Source organism: Danio rerio, chromosome 8 (genome assembly GCF_049306965.1).
Source record: "Danio rerio strain Tuebingen ecotype United States chromosome 8, GRCz12tu, whole genome shotgun sequence".
Taxonomy (NCBI): Eukaryota; Metazoa; Chordata; class Actinopteri; order Cypriniformes; family Danionidae; genus Danio; species Danio rerio.
In genome coordinates this window covers 50,208,695-50,229,435 of record NC_133183.1, presented here as the reverse complement: position 1 = coordinate 50,229,435, position 20,741 = coordinate 50,208,695, and the positions used below count along the sequence as shown (strand labels likewise).

The 20,741-nt window shown below is 36.3% G+C and overlaps 2 long non-coding RNA genes across 3 annotated transcripts in view; one reads left to right on the top strand and one right to left on the bottom strand.

The window, feature by feature from the left end:
• Positions 1 to 20,741, bottom strand: part of LOC141375907 (uncharacterized) — a 69,506-nt gene that overhangs the window by 22,639 nt on the left and 26,126 nt on the right. The window contains exons 3-4 of one of the 2 annotated variants that reach the window (XR_012384718.1): positions 3,671 to 3,840; positions 3,476 to 3,585 (exon numbers count right to left, since the gene is read on the bottom strand). This is a non-coding gene — a long non-coding RNA (uncharacterized lncRNA). Of the gene's footprint in view, positions 1 to 1,648; positions 3,586 to 3,670; positions 3,841 to 20,741 lie in introns of those variants that run through there. The other variant, XR_012384717.1, reaches the window with a different exon arrangement.
• Positions 6,100 to 11,574, top strand: LOC141375911 (uncharacterized). Its single transcript, XR_012384724.1, has 3 exons — positions 6,100 to 8,913; positions 8,969 to 9,817; positions 10,354 to 11,574. It is a non-coding gene; the product is annotated as an uncharacterized lncRNA (long non-coding RNA).

Here is a 20,741-nt window from a genome sequence, read left to right as displayed (position 1 = left end):
GGAATATAAACAGGTCCTTGGTAATCATTTAATATGTCGTACAGTTTTAAATGACTATTTATTTTGCAATGATGGAATATAAATGGGTGTTTTTTTTCTATTTCAGTTTAATTAATAAACCTAAAACATTTTCAAGCTGTGGCATGTGTAAGTGTACATTTTAAATACTGTAATATAAATGGTATAATATTGTACTACAGAATGGTAAAGCACTATAATGTGTCTATATAAATATTTATTTATGTGGGAGTTATGAGTAGAAAACTTTTATTTAGTAGTGCATTAACATTAAATAGTCATGCATTTCGCCAATATAAACACATTTTAGATGTGTGAAGTAATAAAGTTATTAAGACAAGATTAGAAATGACTATCAGTAGGGGTGTCAAAATTAATTGTTTCTTAGGTGCACCGCGATGCAGACGCGGACAATTCGGTATATCGGTTCAGTAATAATCATAACCGGTTATTACTAACGTCATTTACCTCATATGCGCGAGGGAGGCGATCGCGAGTATTTACAACGCTCTAACTACTTAAAACTCATAAACTGTGCACAATTTCACTGTGTGTTTGCTGGATTAGTCTTTCAGACATATACAACAAAAGCCCCTATTTCACTGAGATCGAGAGAATGAAAGTAACGTTACTTCATTTCTTTCTCTCTCTCTCTCTCTCACACACACACACACACACACAGTGGCCTATTTGACCTGCTGGCGTGGCTTTTCTTCTCCTCTCGGCTGTTTTACAGCGTTACTTCTGGATAAAGAAATGAGCGCGTGTCTGCAGAGTTTTCTCCACCGTGTCTATCATACATCAGCTGTGAGATCGCCGCTGCCGCCTGCCGCTCAGTGTCACTCATCTGTGAAGAGCGCAGCGCGCAAGAGCCAATCGCAACCGTTTCTGTTGAGGGTGTGACCAATCAAAGAGGTGTAAGAGAACTAGACAAGGATGAGAAATTGAGTTATATATGTATATTTGTTTATATTATTTGCTAAATGCTCGTTTTGTGTAAAGGTACAGTTTATATAGCTGACTGTTTATATTAAATGACAAAATTGTATGACAAATAATATATAAATATAAATATACTCATACATTTTAATACAAGAACTGCTGCTGTGAAGAAAATATAAAACTGTGTATGAATAGCACCGTCAATGCACTGTGATGCACCGAAATATCGAATTGAACCGAATCGATAGCATGATAATCGTAACCGAACCGAACCGTGAGACTAGTGTAGGTTCACAGCTCTAACTATCAGCTATTATTTTAAATAAAATCCTGGCCACGACCCAATCTTTTTATATTAGGAGTTTACAGGCTAACTCATGACAGTATAGATACATAGGTATCTATACTGAGTATAGATACATAGGTAGTTTTTTTTGTCTGTCGTACAGTACCTTAGTTTGTAAACCGTATTTTGGCATATTTCCGTCTTTGACCCACTGTCAAGTGCGTGTGCACGAGAATGCACATGCTCAAATGCGCATGAGCGGCTGACATTGCATCGATATAAATGCGCATGCGCGGCCAAGTTTGCATCGGTCTGAGACTGCATCGTGTCTGCAGCCAGACTCTGTTGGATTGATTTGATGTCAATTGACTAGCTTGATCTCAAAACAAATTTGCATGGAGTAAAAAAACAAAGCACTGTCCTTTTATTGATTTTTGACAGAATGGTAAATGTCAATTTGATGTCATTTTTACATCAGAAAGTTTACACACATTGTAGGTATTAAAATGACCTAGTATAAATTTGGAATATAAGTTATTGTTGGTGGTCTAAAGGGCATCAATGTGCTGAGGACAAATGAACAATGTTTTGACAGAAAAAAAAATTATTTGCATTTTTGGCATGTTTGTTTGACATTTGTTGATGTCAAAACAAAACAAATTGTTTTGACATCAAGGTGCCCACTGGGCATGGATTTCCTTTGATGGATCCCTTATGTAAACAATACCATACAGCACACTTGCTCATACTCACCATTTCATGAGTGAAACTGAATGACACTTTATATATCCTCACACTCTCACTTTCCGGCCTGTCATGTCCACTGTTAGCCATTGTACAGCAGGGGAAGTCAATGAAAAAGGGCTGCACTTTCAGGTTCAGCTCAGGGAAGAACACGAGTCCCTTCAGTCCTGCTCTACTGCTGACTTTTAAGTTTCATAAGGCTCTGGTCTATTCACAAACTTTGCACAGGATGTGTTTGGCTGCAAAGAACTGTGTAAATCCAGATACAGGGGACTGATTGCTTAAAGCCAGACTTGGACAGTTGTGTGTCTGGGCACAGCGACTTTACATCACTTCATCATTGACTGAATAACAGACATCAAAAAAATAAAATAATGAGTGTTTCCTACACATGCATGTTCAGTTATTAAAGACCTGGCTAACTTTGTCTTTTTTTTTTTTTCAAATAGAAGTTTAGTAATAACAGCTCTAATGAAGCAATCAAAAAATCAGTTCATTAATTAAAAAAGAATAACTGTAAATAAAGATTTATTTATGCTAAATATGTAACAGCTATAGGACAAAATAAATAAATGAATAAATAAATAGTGAATGAACGAAGAGCGACGCATTGGACAGTAGGTAGTTGCCTTACAGCAAGAAGGTTGCTGATTCGAGCCTCGACTGGGTCTGTTGGCATTTCTGTGTGAAGTTTGCATGTTCTCCCCGTGTTCGCGTGGGTTTCCTCCAGGTGCTCCAGCTTCCCCCACAAGTCCAAAGACAGGCGGTACAGGTAAATTCGGTGAGCTAAAATTGTCCATAGTGTATGTGTGTGAATGAGAGTGTATTGGTGTTTTCCAGTGATGGGTTGCAGCTGGAAGGGCATTCACTGCGTAAAAAATATGTTGGATAAGTTAGCGGTTCATTCCGCTGTGGCAACCCCAGATTAATAAAGGGACTAAGCCGAAACGAAAATGAATGAATGAATGAATTAACAAATGCTTATGCAATGTAAAAAAAAAATGCTGGGTTCTACATAATTCCTTCATGTTGTCCAAACACAAATCGATTAAGCTAACTTAATCGTTTTTGCAAATTTAAGAGGACTAAACATAAAACAATTAAGTTGCATAAAAAATACTAAGGAATTGTGTTGTTTTAACCGATTTTAAATAAGTAGCTTGAAAAAAAGGGAGAAAAAGAGAGTTCAGTTAAGCGGCAGTTCAGTGGGCACAAATGCCTTGTTGATGCCAGAGGTCTGAGGAGAATGGCCAGACTGGTTTGAGCTGATAGAAAAGCAACAGTAACTCAAATAACCACATGCTACAACTGAGGTATGCAGAAGAGCATCTCTGTTTACAAAACACGTCAAACCTTGAGGCGGATGGGCTACAGCAGCAGAAGACCACACCAGGTACCACTCCTGTCAGCTTAGAACAGGAAACTGAAGCTACAATTTGCACAGGCTCACCAAAATTGCACAACAGAAGATTGGAAAAACGTTACCTGGTCTGACGAGCTTCAATTTCTGCCGCAACATTTGGATGGTAGGGTTAGAATTTGGCGTCAACAACATGAAAGCATGGATCCATCCTGCCTTGTATTAACAGTTCATGCTGGTGGTAGGTGTGGGGGATATTTTCTTGGCACACTTTTCGTCCATTAGTACCATTTGAAAATTGTGTCAGTGCCACAGCCTACCTTCGTATTGTTGCTGATCATGTCCATCCCTTTATGACCGCAGTGCACCATCTTCTGATGGCTACTCACAGCTACACCATGTTATAGAGTGTGAATCATCCCAGACTGAGTTCACTGTACCCAAATGGCCTCCAGAGTCACCAGATCTTAATCCAATAGCATAGACAATTCTATAGAATTAAAAAAAAAAAAAAAAAACATGTTTTACAGAATTATCTGTTGTGTGTTGTCTTAGACCCGATTCATGGCCAAGAATTAGGTTTATTAATTCTGTCCTCCTTGACATCTCTCATCTCTCTTTTAAGCTTCATGCAAAAAAAGCTATCAGGAGTATGCTTAGTCTAAAAAAGATCACCATCATATTATTTAAACTTTGTTTTGTCAACTTGCAAAACTCACTATGTGCCGACACCTCCGCATAAAAGGCTATTATGCCGGCTTCACAACGCATGAGTAAGCAGCGCGGCTATATTTTTGGCATCCATATTTACAAACGGGACTGCTCTGGGAGTAGAGCAGCATGTCAGTGTCAAGCAGGAGAGGTGTATGCGAAGGGCGCACGGGTATTTTTTTTTTTTTTCTGCGCACATGCTCAGTTTGCTTTTTGATTAAACTACATATTTTTTTTAAGTGATACTTGGTGAAAAAAGTTTGAGAAACACTGCTATAGAGCAGGGGTTCCCAAACTTTTCAGCCAGCGACCCCCAAAATAACAATGCTAGTGACTCGCGACCCCCAATATCCTCTGAGGTGGTTATAAATACAGAAACCTTGCATGCAGTGACGCAGAAACACCAATTAAATTTGTGTCAGTGCTTTAAATGTGCCAGAAAGTATAACCTGACGTTATAAAATCAAAATGCATCTGACGCTATTGCTGCCTTTAATATAACGTAATTACCCCAGGGGTCGCAATCCAATAGAACTAGTAACTATAAGCTACTATAGTAACTATATAGTATGTAGTAACTATAAACGACTATTTTTATTTTCAGTATAGTTATAGATAAAATATGTTAATTCTTCCTCGGGGGGTCCCGACCCCCACTTTGAGAAACACTGCTATAAAGCACCTTTGGGTTGTGATGGAACGGAAGATTTGCATCATGGATGTGCAGCCGACAAATCTGTAGCAACAGCGTGATGCTATCATGTCAATATGGAGCAAAATCTCTGAGGAATATTTCCAGCACCTTATTGAATTTATGCCGCAAAGGATTAAGGCAGTTCTGAAGGCAAGGGGGAGTCCAACTCGCTACTAGTAGTGTACCTAAATAAGTGGCCGGTAAAATAAACAACACATTTTGCCAAACTTAACTAATAAAAAAAAGCCATATTAATTATTTGATGAATTTCAGTCAACTGAAGCAATTAACTAAATAAATTAATCAAATAATTATTTGTGCTGTAAAGACACTAAAGTAAACTGTAGGACACTAAACCCTAAACAACATAATTTGAATGTACATACATTTACAAGTGAGGAAAATAAGAAGTGTTTCAAATCATCAGAGAGCAGCAGTATATGAATGCTGTCAAGTCTAAATTAAATGATAAGCATACATTAGTTTATTTTTTTATTAGTGACTGCTGAATTGTACGGATATTTAAGTACAGTTGAAGTCAGAATTATTAGCCCCACTGTATTATTAGCGCCCCTGTTTATTCTTTTCCCTAATTTCTGTTTAATGGAGGGAAGATTGTTTCAGCACATTTCTAAGCATAATAGTTTTAAAAACTTATTTCTAATAACAGATTTATTTTGTCTTTGTCATGATGACAGTAAATAATATTTTACTTGATATTTTTCAAGACACTTCTATACAGCTTAAAGTGAGATTTAAAGGCTTAACTATGTTAATAAGTTGAACTAGGCAGGTTAGAGTAATTAGGCAAGTTATTGTATAACGATGGTTTGTTCTGTGGACTATTGAAAGAAAAAAAATAGCTTAAAGAGGCTAATAATTTTGTCCCAAAAATGGTTTTTAAAAAATTAATAACTACTTTTATTCTAGCCAAAATAAAACAAATAAGAATTTCTCCAGAAGAAAAAATATTATCAGACATACTATAAAAATGTTATTGCTCTGTTAAACATCATTTGGGAAACACTTAAAAAAGAAAATAAAAATCAAAAGGGGGCTAATAATTCTGACTTCAACTGTATATATAAACTATATATAGATATTTATATAACAATACTATATTTAATGCTGCTTCTAGAGCACAACATAAACTAATAAGCTATTCATAATACATTATTTATTTATTTATATTTAGCCCAACCATTTTGAGCTAATTCACTATATATTATACAGTCAGCCACTGACATTGTCCTTATGAGGTATAAAAGGCCAATGCTGCTAATTACATTTAATGCAGAATCTAATTTAATTGAATGGAATTGAAAATCTTATCTTTTTTTTTTTGCTAGACTTCCTGCCTATTGTGCTTACTGCCTTAACTATTTTGATTAATATTTTTCTATAAGAAGCTCATTAATGATTGCTGAACCTATTGACATCCATTAGTATCACTATTTCCTATTGTGCGACAGCCTTTCAATGCATCTTCTCACAATGTATTCATATAGTGGTTTGTATTCAGATCAGCCGTTGGTTAAATCATTTCATTTTACAGGTGTATGCTCAGAGAAGAAAAACCCAAGTAATATTCCTTTTTATTATTCTCCGCACACGCATTTCCATTTGTTAAGGACCTTGGAAGGCCCGCTTATGTTAACCAAGCCAAGACACAAAACGTCAATCCTTAGGAAATATATTCATGAACTACACACGGGACCTCCCGATATCCACATTGTGAAGCAATGTCATTGCAGAGGCACAAGCAAGACAGAAGAATCATCTCTGCTTAGAAGATTGAATTGCTTGTCCTTGATGTGGATAAATATGTGAGGGGTATAAATTGTACAGATTTTCCAGAAGATTTGCCTTTCAACTTAGCAATGACACCGTTTCCCAAACCATTTTCTGACTTTTTTTGGCAAATGGGCCAATCCTGATGTAGAGTCTTTATTCAAAACACACACACATATAAATATGAGTCATTTAAGCATGATCAATGTTTGATTTATTTTATTTTTAATATTACAAGTATTAGATTTGAGTCAAAACATAATTGGCTTTGTAACTTTGTGAAACTGAACGCCTACAGCGTCTTAAAGAGATGCACAATACTTATCATTGTATATGTATTATGAGACAATATGGGATTAAATGACATTTGTATTGCTCCGATAAATAAATTCAGATTACTGATGAATAGTTTTGGTATCGGAATTGACCATGAGAAGGACTTCATTGTTAGTTATCGGTTGAAAACACCAAGATTTTTAAAATTATGATAACTTAATGTAAAGGCACAGTATGTCATTTTAACAGCTAGAAGGCACATATTTACAACAAACAAAGCCAAGTTGACACAGTTACTGAGTGTGGAATCATGAGTTGCCGTCTTAATTATCCTTCAGGACTCTGGACCACTGAAGCAATTTCTGATAAGAGACAAGCATGATGCAGTATAGAAACAGCAGAGCTTTTATTATGCCACAGTCAACTGTCTTCTGGTCATGATTACGTGGAGAAGAAGCAGTGCTGCTTTATCATACTAAATGTATTTTAGGGTTATGTTATAATGCTGTTCTGTGCAGTCTAATAAAACACAACATATTAAAGTGCCTTTGGCGTTTTCCTGTTTTCTTTAATACAAAACTGGAAATCAAGGGTGTGATGTCATTGGCATGGCAGCAGGACACCTTCCCCTAATTAAAAGTGCTAATTTCTCTGATTAGAACATTCTTTGAAACATTTGGGACAATCTAGGCTCAAAAGTCAACAAAATACATAATATCATTCTTTTTGTGAATTAGTAAGTAAGTAAAGGTTTATTTATTTAGCACCTTTCACAGACATTGGTGGCAGTTCATTCCGCTGTGGCGCCCCCGGTTTAATAAAGGGACTAAGCCAAAAAGAAAATGAATGAATGAACAGACTTTGGGCCCTATTACACATCCAGCGCAATAAGGCGTAAAACATGTATGGCCTAATTTTCACCCTAATTTTCACGTTTTGCACCACAATTGTTTAAATAGCAAATCCATTTGCACCACTTTGTGGACTCATGGGTGTGCTGGTCTAAAATGGTGGTGTGTTAAGGCGCATTGTTGGAGCGTTGCTATTTTGAGAAACTGTAATAGACTGCTCCACTGACCAACTAAAAACTGGTCTAAAGTCCAGCACAGAATGCGTTAGTTTTCCACCAATGCAGTTCAAACGCTTACCTATTGCTTAATACACACAGGATGTACAGCAATACACAAATGTTGACATATAAAAAATAAATAAAGGATTTAGATGTTACAAAAACTATTATTTACTACATAAATATAAAAACAACCACTACCTCTATGCCTTCAATATGTCGGGGGCTTATTCAGTTTATTCATGACAATTTGCATTTGTATAATATTATTATTACTAGCTATTATTATTAATTATATGCAAATTTATATTTGTTTAAAAAAAAAAAAAGTTTAGATTTGTCCACCTGACCAATTGACCACTTTTTTATTATTGTTCATTTGTTGATTTGCTGGAAATTAGAACTGAATTTAGGAATAGTTTTGAAACAAATCTTTGCACTTAACAAACTATTAAAAATGTAGACTAATCGGTGTCAGTGGAGTTTCTACCGTTTCCTTACTTACCTTCGAAAGTAAAGGAGTAAAGAGTAAAAATAACATAAAGAGAAAGTAAAAAGGAAAAAAATGGAGGATTTTTTATCCACATGCTGCAGATGGTCTGTTTACCTGTTTTCTCGCTAGTGAAGCATTCAGTTTTTCCACTTACAAAGTCCGCCATGTAAATAGCAAATGCACAATGGCGCGACTCAACTGTATCTTAAAGGAAATAGGAGATGAGACTCTAATTGGTTTAATGCATGTTATACTCAAAATACACCCAGAACTCATTAATAGTATAAGCACAACCCTGTTAGACCGTATTTGTCTGTCCTTAAAATAGCAAAAGTGGATTTAAACACGCCCTTAATGCTTATGCCCATGTGCTTTAGACTTTGCGTCTAGATTGTTAAAAACGGAGCCCATTAAGTCAGAAAGTGCTTTACAATAAAAGAAAACCAGAAAACATGTAAAAGAAAACAATCAATAAAAGAAAGCAAGTTAAAACTCCAAGAACAGAAATGCCAATGTAAACAATGAATTTGTAATCAAATGAAATTTACCGCACTATACCAGATTTTCCATTTTAATGAAAAAAGTACATATTGTGCTTTAAATGTATATAGTAATAAAGGCTGGTTTGCTAATCTACTGTAATTGTCTATTAAACCTGCCATTGTAAAATGACTGTTACAGTAGCTCTTTCTTGAATAGTTTGCTCCTCTTTTGTAAGTCATTTAAATCATTACATGCATAAATGTAAATGCAAACAATGTGAAAAAATACAATTAAAATAAAGCAATAAATAAAACTGCCACTAGCAATCGGGCTAGTTAGTTTTAGTGCCTGTGTGTTGACATATGACCCAAGAATTCCGACTGAAATTGCATGTTTTGTTTTTGGCATTCTCTCGATCTCCGCCTCACTCTTCAGTCTCATTTTGTCCTCTACAAAGTTTGCACCTGATATGATATGAGCTGGAATTAGAGAAGCTTTAGCTTGGTGGCCAAATGAGACCTCTGTAATGACTTTACCTGCTCATCCTTGTGTAAACTAAAAGAAACAGCCGAAATGATCCCTACTTATCCTGCATATCCTGTCATTAAGCCAGGCTTTGGTTCAGCTAATTAGCACATCAAGCGGTTCCAGTGAGACACCACTGTAGGGCCATAATGCACACTAGGAATGCCAATAATCTTAAAATAATGAGCTTTTTTTGTTTTGTTTTCAGTGCAGCTTAATGTAAATTCTGTTAGTATGTGTACTGGTAAGAAAACACAGGATTCGTCATTTTCTGTATGTTAAAACAATGGTCAGACAGAATCACTAAATGTGCTACAATAGAAAATGTTTTAAAATCAAAATAAACCATAACATATTGTCTTTTTTATATTGGAATGGCTTTTTAGAAGAAAATATGGTTACAATTCTAATTAGTCCTACACTGAGTAATTGTAACGGGGAGACTGACACGGAGGGATCCATTATGCAGTATTTATTAAGTCACACTTTCAAACATACAACACGCACGAATGTGCGAACGTACAACATTAACAGCAATGAGGGTTTCAGGGCTGGCAGCTGACAGACACAGAGTGATTTACCAGGCATGGGTCAGAGGCAGGCGGTGTGATTCAGAGTCCATGTAACAGGCTTGGGTCGAGGGCAGGCAGCGAGTATCAGAGTCCAAGCAACAGGCTTTAGTCGAGGGCAGGCAGAAGGCAGATCAGAGTCAAGAACCGGGCTGAAGTAGTACACAGGAGATCATGCAGGATAGCCCGCTCAGTAATGCTGGCCGGGGCTAAACAAGACTTCGCAGAGACTGAGTGTGAGAGAGCTGCTTATAAAGGGAACGTGGGTCATTAGCGGGATGAAGATCAGGTGTGCTGGATCAGAGTGGATGGATGATGTAATGCTTAGAAGTCCGGAGATGGTGGCCTCTGCTGGCCAGCGAGGGGAATGACTGGGACCGAGTCGGTGACAGGAATGCATTACACAAATTAAAATGTGTTGCAATAAATTTTAATATTATGACACCATGGTTTTGTTTTAAATTATATATTGATTTCATCCCATTCTTTATGATATATAACACCAGTACAGTTCAATTAATAAATCGAATGACAGTGAAGACATTTATAAAGCTAAAAATAAATGTATTTTAAATAACATAAAATTGTTCTGTTCATAAAAGAATCCTGAGGAGTGCAACTGTGGTTCCACAAAAGAGTGCATAAGTGAGTGCAAATGTATTTGCTATATAATCAACATGGTGAAAAACATGAAATTTATACTTGCGACAGACTGCAACTAGCAAACAAACCTTTGCATTGGGCATGGCGCCGCATTGTGCTGGGTGTATAATAGGGCCTACATTCTTTAATTATATGGCAAAGGTGACAAACAATGGAAATTGCAAGTGCAAAATCCTAGATAAAAACGGTCTGATCAGAACAAAACACAAGACTGTGACGCTGCACACGGGATCATCAATATACACACTCAGGCTGCATTGGATTGGCCACAGTATTTCCTATTGATATTACAACAATGATAATTTTTTCCCTCCATTTTTATGTTGATCTTAGTTTATTTTACTATGTATGTGAGACCACCTATACAGCTACATGTCGAAATCTCTAAACAATTTCTGAGCCTCAACCCAGACCTCACTAATATTCAGCCTCTGCTTACGGCCATTACCAGACCAACAGTGTTGTAATGGAGATTTCAAGTGGATTTAAAAAGCATAAGCTTAACCTCAATACCAAAAGCACCGGCCTCACATTAGCATGGATTGACACTAATCTAAGCACTGTGGATTTACGCCATGGGGACAGTAATAGGAGTGATTTCCTCCCAAATATCTTTAAATATATATGCTCATGTTTTCACTCACAGCTTGTCAGACAAATGCTTAGGGTCTCAGCAGATTGATGTTCTGGGGTTGAAGGACCATCCTACGACAAGAATAAGTTTGGGCTTGTGTTTGAAAATCACAAATTAGCACGCCGTTGCCTGTAAAGCTCCCCGCTGCCTTGCTAATCCAGCGTTTAAAATTCACAGCCATTCATGGAGATCCCAGCAGAAAAAGAGAGCAGAGTGGAGGTGTGAGACGCAGCCAGACCCAGCAGAACAAATGAAGCTGGAGCACAGCGAAAAAACCAACAAAGACTTTGGGGAATTCGCTGCGTGTGAGCACAGCAGAAAAAAAAAATAAAATAAATAAAAACATCTCATCAGACTCTGCTGCTACAGCCGGCCTTATTATGCGCTCGATGCAAGCCAGTTAATTCTGAATTTATGCTGTTTTTCAATATCTACTACCATTGGGGACACTTAACATTTAAAAATTGATCAAGGGACTCAAAGCTGACTGACTGCACATGGAGTGAAAAATATGACTTTTACTAAGCATCTATCAGAAAGTTTGGATGCTTATATTACACTGCAAGAAAAGAGAGATATGAATTCAAAAATAGCTTTCTGCAGAAACAGAAGACATTATGAAGAATGCTTCCAATTCTGTTTTCACTTTAATTTACACACCACATTTAAAAACAACTATCATTGACCAAAGGGCTTCACAAAGTCAGAAAAAAAGTGTATCGTATTTAAAAACTCAACTTTAAGTTAATGGTTTATGTTCATACACTTAAAAATATTTATTATTTTGCTCATTCAAACTACTTATTTAAAATGAGCTGAAACAACACAATATTTTGAGATTTCATTGGGACAACTTAATTTTTTATTTTCGTTTTCAATCCACATCAATTTGTTTAAAGTGTTAAGTTAACCTAATCAATTTGTTTTGGGACAACATGAATGAATTGTGTGGAACCCTGCATTTTTTTACAGTGCATAATCAAAGTCAGATATGACTTTCACACATTATAATAGTATTTCATTAGTTTATGTTAGTTCATGTATTTATTAACATGAACTAATAATAAACAATACTTGTTCAGTGTTTATAGTTCAGCATTTACTAATGCATTATTAAAATCTAATTTATAAAAGAGCCCCTATTATGGGTTTTTGACAATGACCATCCATGCAGTGTGTAACACAGCTCTATTTGAATAAAACCATCCAGCTGAGGTTTCAATCTGATATTGCACTGTATTTAAAACTATTGATTCTTTAACAAAATAGTCAACTCAGAGTCGAATAAATGAATTGTCTTGGGTAGGGATGCATCGATTATAGATTTGGGTTATTTACGATTATATTTCTACGATTATAGTCTGGGAAATAATCACGGCTTCATGATTATCACAATTATTATGCAATCTTTAACTTCAAACACCACTAGTTTAGAAAATAAGATGAAAATTTGAAATTATTGCTGCTTAATAACTAACTATTACAGCCCAAAATAATATGAAAAACAAACAATAGTAAATTTCTCTCTTTGTGCTTAAAAATAAGTGATTTTTTTTACATTTAAACATAAATAATTTTGCACTGTAAATAAATGACAGATCATTAAATAAATAAATAAAAATAAGAACAAATAAAAAAAAAACTGTATTTGTCTAATACAACTTCAAAAATGTAGGAGCAACAGAAAAAAATTTAGGAGCACCCACCAAAAATGAACGAGCACTACTGCAACTTATTTTAGTGAATTTATTGTATTTGAAAACAACACCAATTAGCACTAACAAAAACCAGAAACAACTATTAAACTAATACTGTGATGACATTGATATTTGCAATAATTCCAAAACGAATGTCCAATAATTATGAAATATTAATGATGACGAAAATGACAATAATACTAACTATGAATTACATTTTTCACTATCGTGCTGCCTTGATTGTGCTTGAATAAGAGTTATCTGCTATAAACAGTCCTACTGTTACTTTATGAAAAATCAATCTATGGTTTGCATCCAACAAACATGAAGCATTGCAGTAAGAAATGTTTATTTTGCACTATATTGTTTCATTTGCATGTCAATTTAATAAACAGAAAGAATGGACAAAAGAAAGCAAGAAAAGTCTCACTACTGCACCTCTTAAAAAATTTTGGATTCAGTTTGGTCATTTTATATGCTCGTTATGCGCTGATTTTCATTTCTCTGTGTTTGTGGAAAAAAGCAGGCAAGTCAGCTGACCCATATAAGCGGGGGCAGAGCAGGATTCTCGCAATGACTACTAGCACAATACTGTTGTGATGAGCAGCAGTTTCGGTTTAAACTTAGTAAAGGTTAGCTTCTTTGGCGATGATGTATACAGTGTTAGATTTTACATTTAGTAGACATTTGCGTTGAACGCGCAGTGAATGCCACGCATCGAGATTCAGGCCATTCAAGCCAGTCTTTCAGCACTCTCCGAAATCACTCGGTTGATCTTGGCTGGTGGATCAACATTCACATTCTTAGTCTCAGCGACAAACTAGCGCACAGTTTGCATAACTGTTTAGTTGCTGCAGTTTTGTTCTGTGCAAATACGCGATGTTGAGAAGCCTTTACGATTAATTAACCGTAACTAATTAAAGCGCGTTTAATAGTGAAACCGGTTAATCGTTGCATCCATAGTCTTGGGTCTTCATCATAGTTTGGATCTTTCGCCTGAATGCATCAACGTCGACACGGAACATCACCAAATATGTAGTACCAGATCCAATAAAACGTGAACACGCCTTTCCCTTCAGATAATAGCGGAGCGTGGGGGTTCAGCGACCGCAAAAAATGTCAAACGTTCACAACTGACCAACTCATTCATGTGGTAATACAACAATAGTAATGTAATCAAATTACTGGTGAAGTTCAGATTCAATCACATGATTGGAAATCGGACCCGATTATGCGGTTTCAGACTCGATCAGAATCAGACGTATCGGACTGGAGTATATACATGTATATATATTTTTTTCAACCCAAGCTCATTCTAAAAACGTAGTCCCGTGGACGTTTCTGGAGACTGCAACATACGTCCCGGGAGGTACGTATGGCTGCATTTCATTTTTTTAAGCGAATGCTACGGGGCGGTGTGACGCCGTTCCCTTTTGCGCTTGCCGGCTGACTGATTACCTCCGTGTGGAGGGCTTTCACGCCGCAATCAGTTTGTCCGGTCAGCTCATCGTGTGCATCGGTGGACTTCAGATGCAGAGAGGAGGAGTTGACAAAGGCATCAGAGTTCGAGTCCGGGGAAGAGCGGTTCCAGAAATCAGGTAAGACAAAAACAGAATCAAAAAAATAAAGTGAACGAGTACATAACAGGGTAAGAATGTGGTGAAATCCGAAAATGTGGTAAAAAAAACAAAAAAAACAGACGAGGGCTTTTCTTTTTCTAGACGGCTTTTCTAAATTGTTGCTCGGGTTTAGGGAAGTGAGCGGGCGGCCGGGTCAATCGGTAAAACCGGTTGGGTTCAGGGAAGGAGGAGGGTGGGTCAGCCGATTGGCCGGTCGAGCAGTCAATCATTTGGTCAGTCAGACAGCGGCCTCTGGTGGGTAGACGCGAGAACAGCGCTGGCGCGAATGTCACTCACGAGAGACATTCGAGATACAAAAGAGTGCACACAGCGGCCTCTCGCGAATTCGCGAAAACAAAAACTGGACAAATATATACCTCCCAAGACGTATTTTGCGGTCTCCAGAAACGTCCGCTGGACGCCGTTTACAGAATGAGCCTGGGTTGATTTTTTTCCTCAGAATTTTTTAACAAATCTATAGTAATGTGGTGGCACTGAGTTACTGACACAGAAACAGCAACGTGTGTGGCATGACATCACTTTGTTCCAGAAATGCTGATGGTTAAATGCCGGCAAAGTAGAACACGGAGGCAGCTTGAATCGGAAAGTGCGAGTATGTCCGCAGTCTGGAGGTATTATAAAGTTGATGACGACAACATTGCCATAGCAAACTGCAAGATATTTAAACTTGGGATTGCCTGTCGGGTATTTTAATTTGAGGTGCTATTTGTTTTTATGTTAGAAGTTTTTATATGTATTTTTGCAAGTACAAAAGTTAAAAATTTGTTTTTAGTACTTGATTGTTCAAGCTATCTAACAGAAGTGCTCTGTTTGTTAACAAAGTTGTTGAATGTTAAAATAAAGTGAATTTAATAAGAAATAAGGGACATCCTGGATCTGTTTCTTCACTCTTCTTTATTCTTTTTTTATGTATTATAGAAGTATCGGATCGGGTTTCGTTATCGGTAGATACTAAAAATCAAATGACTTGTACTCAAGGGCAAAAAAAGCTGATATGGACACACAAATTAATCAAATACTGTATTTTATTTATTTATTTATTTATTTATTTTACATATAAGGCATATTAATTTATATCACAGATGACTGTGGTAAAATCCAAGGTCTTCACACCCACAGACTCGTTCCGAGTGGAGAACGAACCAGCAATTCCTGCATAGAATGCATGAAGGAGAGAGGCTTTTGGGCTGCACTCACCAGTTGTCCTCCATTTCACACTATTCTACAATATGCAGTGGTCTTCTATAAAAACAGTTGTAAATAATACAACAATACACTTTAGTATGGTTCAAAAGCTTTTTACTATAAATTGCTTTTGTGTTTTAGCTGAATTACTTGTGCGTGGGACCGTTGCAGTGCTTTGAAACAGTACAAATGTATGTAATTAATGCCTAATCTTGTGCTATACACTTTACTAACACATGAGGGTGTTTAAACCTTTGAATCAAAAATCAAAGTAGTCACATAGGTATAGGCGAAAATTAAGCTTTGCACGTCACTGATCACATGATTATGGCAAAACCAATCAATCTTTGAAGCCTAGTGAATGTTCCACAAATTATGTTGCACTACTAGTTTTCATCCACGTTAAATACCTTCTTTTGCACAATGTTGTTATGTCGTATGTACACGTACTTCAATCTTAGGTTATGTGGATAGTAAGAATATGCATAGTTAGTAGTTAGTATATTTAAATTACCACTCCAGTATGTTATTTATGTTTACTGTAGGTTTAAAACAGCTCTTACTTCCAGTGTTGTGTTCTTATTTATAATTATGTTTATTTATGTGGCATGGTGGTTCTGTGAAACATGGCATTTCATTGCACTGTATGTCCAAACGTCACGGAATGACAAAAAAGTTAAACTTGACTAGTACAGTATTCAGCACCTCAGTGTAAAGATGTATGAAAGCAGAATCAACAAGACTTTCTTCAGCGACAGCAGCTGTCATTCTCAGCCTTTTTTCTCCAGTTATATCTTCAGTTTGAGAGCATCATGCTGTCATCAGTCAAATGCCTACAGCAGTTAAACTGATGGTTCCAAACACACACACGCATACTGTTCAGACAGAAGGGCTGAATTTGCATTAGGGACAGACTGAAACTAGAAAAAAAGGAAGCTTGTTCGCCTTCAGGCTGGTTAAACAAGGCGATGAAAGACCTATTAGTGTTTGTCATTTTCTGGTTTAAATTGGATGCAGGAAATCGATATGTGCCGCATGGGATGTATTAACTTTAAACAGACACAATTGGTAATGTTACTATCAGACAATTTTCAAGACATTATCTAGTCCATAATAACAGTCAGGCGCTGCTGAACCCGCACTCAGCCAAGTTCCTGATTTTAAAATGAAAAGCAGCTCAGATCTGTTTAATTTTTTTTTTTATACTGCATGCCTGAAAATTGTAAAATAGGGAGAGGCAGCCAAAGCAAACCGACTGACGCTCTTGCAAAGAATGACTAAGCCAGCATTTTGCATTGCAGAAATGAACATTACTGTTGTGATCTTCCAAAGCAGATCCACTGCAAGACTATCTCATTGTAGTATAGTTCTGGTCTGTGTTTTAAGAACCCTCAAGAAACTACAGCAGTGCTACTCAAAAAAAAAAAAAAAAAAAAAAAAATCCCTAGATTTTTGAAAAGAAAATATATAATAAAAATCCCTCAAAGGCTGCACTGTTATGGAAAATAAATGCTTTGGAAATACTTATTGTCAATTTATTGGTCTATAAAATGCATTTATACTTTTTATGTTAAAAATATTTATTTATTTATTTATTTATTTATTTATTTATTTATTTATTTATTTATTTTGCAACGTTTATTTCAAAACATATATTTATTAAAAAAAACATTTGAGCAATACATGTAAGTGCATTATTATTATTATTATTATTATTATTATTATTATTATTATTATTATTATTACTATTATTATTATTATTATTATTATTATTATTATTATTACTGTTGTTGTTAACAACAATAATAATAATAATAATTAAAATACACTTATATAACTGTCAAAATATGATTTTGACCACATTTTGGTCCAAATATTTGAGAACCACTAAACTGGATCATAAGTGAAATTAAAAAGCATAATATTCACATTGATAATATGTTTATGATGATATAAAAATAAATAAATAAGTAAATAATAATAATTATTATTATTAGTAGTAGTAGTAGTAGTATTACTTAATATGGTTAATAGTAGTAGTAGTAGTAGTATTAATTAATATTATTATTATTAGTAGTATTGTCATTACAATGAAAAATGCTCGGGTTACTAAGATAACCCTCGTTCTAACCCTCGTCCCCAGAGAAGGGAACTTCAATGCTATGTGGAAAACTTCCACTATGGGAATTTTGTCAGAATCCAATCATCTGAAAGACTATGAAAATGGGCCAATGAAATCACAATGAGTTGGCGGCGTCAGCATGCTCAGCTGGCATCATTGACAATTAGACTTGCTATAAAGACACAGCTCGTGTCACGCTAGACATCCTCTTCTAGCTGAAGAGACTTTCACGCTCAACAGCTAAGAGACAATCGTTGTGGCGAAGGAACATAGCATTGAGATGCTTGGGGCCTCGGAGGAACTCTGCAGAGCCCTGGCTCTGATAAGCGAAGGAGATGTCATCCACTGTTCAGTGGGCCAATCTCTGTTTAGATACGGCACTTCCCTTTTGCTCTGAGTACAGTTCGCATAAATACGTAAAGTGCGAACAGGACACAGCAATAAAGGGGCTGTGGAAATATCCTCAGAAACTGCTTTTTTTGCAAAAATAACTTTTTTTGACTTTGCTGTGCAGAGCTCATTGGCATTTCATTGGCCCGTACTCTTTCAGATTGGATTCTGATGAAATCCCCATAGTGGAAGTTTTCCACATAGCATTGAAGATCCCCTCCCGAAGAGGAAAAATTATGTCATAACAAAATAATAATAGTGGTACTGTTGTTGTTGGTCTTTGTTAAAAATATTACACTTGTAAATTGTGCTTTATTGTTTTATTATTTTAATTAAATCCTTAATAATTCCTTACATTTATATATCACTTTACTATACACTCAAAGCCCTTTACACATTGGTGGGAGTCTCCTCATCCACCACTAGTGTGCAGCATCCATCTGGATGACAAAACGGCAGCCATATTGTGCCAGACCACACACCACACACCAGCTGATTGGCAGAGAAGAGACAGAGTGATGAAGCTTATTGTGATAAATGACAACATTTTAATCTGACTGCATTTTTTCTTTTCATATATTAACATCTGTATTACTCACACTGTGTAACAGCACTTAGAATATTATTATGATTAAAAATTATAAAACCAAATTAGTTATTAAATGTTCTTTTTAAATGAAACATCCATTTCTTTACTGCGCGCTCTAAATTGGGAAGCATTACGGGATTATGGCATAATCTCACCCCTGGCTGGACTCGGAGTTCTTCCTGCTGGCAATAGTAACATTCCAAGATGACTAAATCTCCCTTTATATCAGTAAACAGAGACCAGGGTTCTGATAACTTCAACTTTACACAAACATAAAGTAATGAGTGCTACACTGGTAGACCAGAAATAACTGCTTTTTATTTCACCATCTATTACTCAGATATATATCTAGGATCACTCATTTTAAATGCACTTGACGCACAGGATGTAACAAGACATAGGCATGTGCAGAGCTGAACACTGAGTAGATGCTATTGCAGATTAGTAAAGGTGCTATGCTAGTCAAAAAGAACAAATCAATCACATGATTTATGACGCCTCCAAAGGCAGCACTCAGACAGACTCTGGAGAGAAGGTTAGACTGCAGACTCCGCTTATTGGCCGTCCAGGGCCTGAGCCTAATCTGATGCTATCTGCCAAAACTTTGCTTAAAGGCGTACAATATAAGAGCATCAGCATCTGTCAGATCAATTTACTGGTTCAATGAGTAGGTTACTACAAACACTTACAGGCAGAAAATACGGCAGTGCTGGGCCAATGCAGCCGCCGAGCATAAATAATACAAGGGGAGAGAGTAGACAACGCTATTGACAAGATTTAAATCAAACCGCTGAAGCCAAAATAATAAGCTGTTTTTATCTCCAACTGACACTGTCTGTTGTACGCTCACACACACACACAACACAACACACTGTCAATTTCACTCTGCTTTAGGTCAACCTGCATTAATGTTTTATGAATTTGGGGATTTTTCAGAAATAGCACAGACCGTCTTTTTGATGTATATCTGGATAAAGCACTTTTTTTTTTTTTTGCTTATCTGCAGTACATATATGTGACTTACGCTGGCAGATATTATATAAACAGTTGGAAGGTTTCTTTAAGTGCTTTAAAAAGGCATTGTTAAAGTCCAACATTCCACAGTTGAGTAGTTTACTAGGGTTGGGTGATATGACAAAAATGCAATTATGATGATGATTGTCCATATTGAACAATAACGATATACAGTATATTTCAGTGTAAGTTGTTAATGCTTCCGGATTCAAAACAGTACCCCAACAATGACTGAAACCACAAAAAATACGAGAGGGGTCTGGATGCAGACCTGGTGCAGTGCAATCTGGGCTGCATCCAATGATTTTTGATGGGCTCACCTAATCCCACCCCTAACCCTACCCCTCACAGTGATGTCAATTGCTCCATTTGAGTGCATTGTGTCTGACATTGCACCGCTGAGTGATGCAATCTTAGCTTGCATCATAAAGGCTGCATCCAGATCCTATTGAAAAACAGGGTCCATTAAATGGCATAAGATTTTTGGCTGATACATTGGCTAAACAAATTCGGTACATCTCTAATATCAACACACTTTTAGAATCCCATAGTTGCACATTTCCGCTGTGTGATTGGCTCTTAGAGTAAAAAAGGTCCAGAGCTTTTCATTGTTATGGATATAAACTTTAGTGTGATCCGATATGTTATAATTTATCAGCCCAGCCCTATAGTTTCAAGCCAAATAATAAATAAAGCATAAAGCATATATACTATAATACATTCAAACCTACATTTGATATGGGTTTGGCCATATTTTTTGCAAATGTGAAATTGTCCAACATTGTTTAGTGTGTAAATATGTTGTACATCAGTGGTGGACAGTAACAATTAGCATTTTTACTTCAT